The sequence below is a fragment of the Tauraco erythrolophus genome, chromosome 15 (genome assembly GCF_009769465.1).
Source record: "Tauraco erythrolophus isolate bTauEry1 chromosome 15, bTauEry1.pri, whole genome shotgun sequence".
NCBI lineage: Eukaryota > Metazoa > Chordata > Aves > Musophagiformes > Musophagidae > Tauraco > Tauraco erythrolophus.
The window spans coordinates 7133343-7139342 of record NC_141479.1 but is presented as its reverse complement, the minus strand read 5'-3'; positions in this window follow the sequence as shown (position 1 = coordinate 7139342).

Genomic DNA, 6000 nt, shown 5'->3' with positions numbered 1-6000 from the left:
CAACTTAAAAATAGACCTGAAGGTTTATTTTGCTGTATCTTAATGTTCAGAAGGCAGCATTCTTTTATAGCCGAGTTTATTTTAGAATGACAAAATACTTGTAGCAAGTTACTGGTGCCACATTTGTACAGTGACGTAGTGGCCTGGGCATATTTTTTAGAGTAAAGTTTTCTTTCCCAGTATGATATGCTTATAAGTGAGTTTGCTAAAACACTTTGGAAGCATTATAATTGGCACAGAGCTTAAAAGATAGTTTTACTAACATTTTTTATCCTTTTTAGGTATCTATTAAATTAAACACTTCTTACACTTACTTATTTGTAAGCACAGCACCAACCTTGCTTACTATAGCAACAGAACTTCAACAAACTTTATGCTTATTTTAAAAAAACAAGCAAAACTAACATAGAAGTGCTGTGCTGGACCAACACACGTTGAATTCAAGCCTTTCACGTTTCATGAGAGTTTTGCAAAGGCTATCGTATTGAAAATCAGGGGGGTGTGTCTGTCAGACTCTGTAGTTTCAAATCTGCTGGTTCCAGAGATGGAACCTAAATACAAACTATAGGTGCAGATTCTGATTCTTACATTCTCTTTCCAAAGTTCACAGCTTTGTCAACATGCGACAGCATAACTGAGTGTATCAGACTTTACCAGGCCATAGCTGTACATAATAGGATGGTGATCAAGCAACTTTCTTTCTCCTTCCCCCACTCCTCACTGTGGGTTGCCACTTTGTCAGAAGTGACTTTACACAAGCAGTGTGCTCTGTGGTCTGACTGGTCATATTCTGTTCTTATGCCAGTTATTTTTCCAGGCCCTTTTCTTAGAAAGAAAAGCATCAGCAAGTTATAAAATTAAAAACGGAAACAAAAATTCAGCTTCTTGTAAAGAAACTCCCAACACCATTGAGCAAGTAGTAGTGAAGGAGCTCAGCTGGCTTATCTGACATCAGCTATTTGCCTTAAAGCAAGACGTGTTTCTTTTGTCCATGTGCAATGAGTATCCTCTAGGATGGATATGAAAAGTAATAGGCAATTGTATGATTTAAGGGTGACCCTCAGTGCCATGCTTTGAACAGACCTGTGTTGTCAGGAGTGGGGCTCTCTTCAGTCATCAAAGCATTTAGCAGAGTTTACAGTCTGCTGTTTACATTACTGGCCAGTACTTTACTCTCCTGAATACAGTTTAACTATTCCACCACCCCTGTGATGAGTATTCTTTTCAGCAACAGCAGTCCTCACAGCCTTGGAACATTGTTTTTGGACACAAACATACACAAGTTATTAGAACACAAGATCAAAGGAGGTGTCCCACTGTCTTCCTTTCAATGCTCCCATTGTGTTTGTATGCTGAAGCCTGCTAGAGAGTTAGAACCAGAGAAGGGGGAGAAGGGGGGAGGAAACCTTTGTACAAAGGTACTTGTCACTGAGAGAAGCCCATAAAAGACGATGTGAGAAAAGACACCAGGTGGAGTATAAACCACCCTTATTGTTAAGAAATGCAAATAAAAATCCTCTCCTATATTAAAACTTTCTTACTTGTCATTTCTTAGATGCTAAAGGAAAGGTTCTGATTATTGAAGTCATGGCACTACTTTTTACTTTGCTGCTTTTCTTTTTATGTGTAGCACACTGTACACATGATGTTGGCAAAAGTTATTTTTCCTCTTTCTCTGCATATTGTTATAGATGTTAGCAAATTTCATCTCAGCAAAATATCCACTGGAAAAAAACTCTCAGAAAAATAATCCTTTAAAATATCTCAAGGATTGTCTTTTTTAGAAAGGATGTCCACAGTGATTTGGATTTGTAAATAAACTGCAAGTTTATTTTATTTGGGGAGGAACTGTGTTTTCCTTGGGTAAACTTTGATAGAAAAATTCCTGCTAATTCTGTATGGTCTTTGAATTTTGTCTGATGGATCTGTGGTCAGATTCCAAGCAAACAGATTCTAGATCCAACACCTATTAAAATCTACTCCAGAAGCCAGTTGCTTCTAAATTGCTGGGAAAGCCCTGGTCCAGCTTCCTTGGCTATAGAGAGATACATGGTAGCAAAGAGTTTCTCACTTGTTTTTGGGCATCATCTGTTGTTTTTTTCATCTTTTCACTCTTCTGATGAGCCAAAGAGTTGAATATTGAGTTGGCTGTGCAAAGTCCTTTGAGAGAAAAGTTGCAGGACAAAACAGGTGACAAATAGCAGTTCACAAAAACAAAGCATGTCTAACAGAGAAGTCTTCCAGCTGCACCAAAACTCAAGCCTTCACTGAAGGCAGTTGCTGACATGGACTTTCAGGGTACTAGGCGGCAAGAACAAAGATTAACCTGGCATGAGCCTATATCCTCATCATTGTGGACTCTTCCATTTCAAGACTTCTTAGATTCATTTCCCTGAATACAATGCAAAGAAGATGTGACACTACCTGAAAAGGACTATTTGCTGGAGGGAGTACAAAGGACACCTAGCTGTCTTCTGGTGATTGTTGTGGGAAGCGATTCGTCTACTGAATCAGCACTTGTCACCCTGAACCCAACCCTTAAACCCAACAGCTCGCTCTACATGATGAGTTTTCTTGGCTTTGAAGAATGGTGAAGGAGAAAATACTTTGATGATGGAAAGTATATCCACTGGAGCATGGAGGCATACTGTTTTAACAGTCCGGGACTATAAAATTTGCCAGAGTTTTCTCCAGCCCATCATCACAGGCTTTCAGAGGAAGTATAGGAATAATCTTGAAGAAGGTCTGGAAAAATTTCTCATGGTACCTGAGCATGTGCAATATCTGGCACGCTTACACAGAAGGGCGAGTGATGCAGTGAATGTGCTCATTTGTGATAGACATCTTTCTGCTGCACAGACACTGTTTGAACTTGCTGATCAGTCTTTCTTCCCCCCTAAGCTCAGGGCACTTGCTGACATCCTAAAAAATACCCAAAGAAAACCTGTGAAACAAGTAGGTTTGGAGTTGAAAGGATGCCACAGTGCAGACTCATGCCAAAGCTTTGAGGCAATAAGCCAAGGCTGCAAAGTTGCTAAAGCTGTAAATGCTGACATGCCAGATTGCAAAAATGCTGCAGGCAAAAATGCTGAAAAAACTGCCAAGACCATAGGTACCAAAGACAAAGATTCAAAAGCTGAAACAGTGTCTTGTGACAGGCATCCCATTTGTGTGTGTTGGGAAGGAGTGATCAAAGCACTCATATGGTCACCAAAACAAAATTTAAATATGATTAAAAGGATCAGTCGTACCTGCAAGAGCAGGATTGTGACCCTAAATGCATCAGCAGGATAGCGATTGAAGGAATTGTTGAAGAGGTATCATTGCTGTGGGCAATTCTTTGTTGATGGAGTAAAAGGGGATTGATTGGAAGGTGGCTGAAATGGAGGTTGAGTGTGGTTTGCAACACTGTGATTTTGAGAGAAATGAGGTTCAAAATTCTGTATTAGCTGGATCCTGGAAATCTTAAGAGCTTAGATATATTTCAAGTTGTCCATGACAGTGATGCCGAGAGCACCATAAGCATCTTTAGAAACATGCAATTATGTATGGTTTTCCTTTCACAACTGAGCAGCCTTTTAAAATACTTCTGTGAAATATAGACATAGATGATTTGATGCAGAGGAGGAGCAGCACAGTTTGCACTTTACTGCCTCTGTGTGTACAATTTTTTGAGAATTAAAGTTTTTTTTTTCCCCTCTAAAAAGCACAGTTCAACCCTTACTTCTGCTGGACGTGGTCTAATATGACGTGTGTGCCAGGTGGAAGAGAACAGCACCCATCTGAGACCTTGAGAGGCCAGTGCCAGACATTTAATCTTCAGCTGGATGGCAACATGGCAGGAGAGGGGAAGAAAAGGAAGGAGATAAAGCTGAAGAACTGGAAAGCAGTATCCTACCACTTACCCCACTACCCAGACAGGAAAATCAGTGTGATTCTTTCATCTATTGTGTATTTGCCTTCCTCCCTCTGCTCCTACAGGTAGGAAACAGCAGCCTGGTGGAGGGAGTACATCGCTGCCATTCGGCCCCGGGCACCAAGCAGAGCCCTGCTCTGCGGTGGATGTTGGTGGTCCTGGCACATGGCTTGTGTGCTGTGCAGGGCTGGGCCTTCTCCACTGGCCCTATGGACTTTCTGAGTGTGCCAGCAAAGCCGGCAGAGCGGGGAGGTGAATCCCGTCAGCTGTTTATGTTTGCTACGATAGGCTGCGTCTGTAGGTCTGTGTCTTACGTGATCTCTGTCTAAATTTACCAGTCTAAGGCCAGGTGCACCATTAGTGTACAGAGTAGTATTTCTATACTGGCCTCTAAACAACTGTTTTTAGGACACTTGCTTTTGTGCAGCCTTATACCATGTTTAGTTATCTTTAGGTACGTGTTGAATCTGAACCTTTTCAATGCAGGTTTCCTTTGCCATACACTAGGCTAGCATTTATTTTTGCCCGCTATTCTGTAGCTAATATGCAAATATTTGGCTGATAGCATTGCATAGAAGTACTCAACTCTTTGTCAGGACATCAGAACAACCTTCAGTGGTACCTACAGGGTTCCTCTCATTCTAACTGATGATATAACTCTTACTATTGTCAGTATCGTCATTAATTTTACTATGCTATTGAATATTGAAAATTAATTCCTGGAGTGGTTTTTTTCACTTGTTCCTTGGCTAAGATACATTTGGTTCCTATCATCAACTAGTTTATATTATCTAAAGATTCAAAAGGGTTTTCCGTCCTCTGAAAAAGTAGAGCATATTCAGCATTAATGAAAGGGCAATGAATGCTCTACGTCATGGCTTTCAAACTTTAAGAATTCACTGGGGTCACTGGGTTGAATTAGAGACCCTTTAATCATTAGTACAGTTTTATGAATGGTGTACTTTACTCTGATATTTTACTAGACGTCACTGCTTAACACACTTCTGGCTCCATGCAAGGAAAAACAAAAGGCTTTGTGTGCTTCAAGGACCCTGTAGTTTTGAGAATCATTATAATTCTACTGAGTCAAATCCTGAGGTCCTTGTTTAGTTGTTGTAGCATGCGAAAATCCTCCTGAAAGCAACTAGAATTTGTCCAAGTTGCTGTCACAATAAGAATCTTGAGATTTGTCCCTTTAAGAGTAGCTAAAACTGTCTCTTTCCCAAGTGGAGGAAGAAGTAGTTGCAGTTGTGATTCCTACTCAATGTAATGTAACCAGCTTGTATGTATGTTACTCCTCTGCCCAAGCATTGCAGTGATGAATCCCATTGTGTGCAGAGTCACTTACTGGCATTTGGGATTCTTTTGTCGGATTTGCTCTCCTGTGAAAACCTTGGTTTGCAGGGTACGTCACTGGCTGCAATAGAAAAGGGCTTGCTTTAAACTCTAACAAATGCTGCGTGTGTGACAGCAGGACTGCGCAACAGTGACTGCTTCGTCTCCGTAACTGGGACACAAGTGGACCTCTGTAATCCACTAGGAAAGCAAGGGCTCTTCCCCAGGTCACTTGCTCAGACCTGCTGAACTCATGACGTTTCTAAGGCCTCGTTTTGTTCCCCAGAGCTGAATGATGGGAGCATCATTTCACAAAATAAATGAACATATCCATACTGTTTGGGGGGCACTTCCATTAAGGGGTTCTCTATTTCTCATGAACAGTGAAGATAAGTGATATCTCAAATAAAACATTTGCTGATGCAGTTGAAAAAGGGTACTCGAATATATGCCAGGCTGAGGAGAAAATAAAATTGGTATTACAATTTCAAATTTCTTAATATGCATCAGAGGGTTTTTACAAGTTTTCAGTCTAGGTGAGGCTTATGCCCCAAGGAGTCTGCTTCATCGAAATCACTTTCTTCCCCTCTTTCTCCTCCCCAAAACAAGAAGCAATCTTCAAAGGAGCAAATGTGTCATTTTAAATGCACAACATAAAAAAATGGGCCAAATAAATTATTAAAATACATAAAAAAGAGATTCACGAAAGATGTGTGTTATTAGCTATTTGACAAGCAATTGATGCTGTT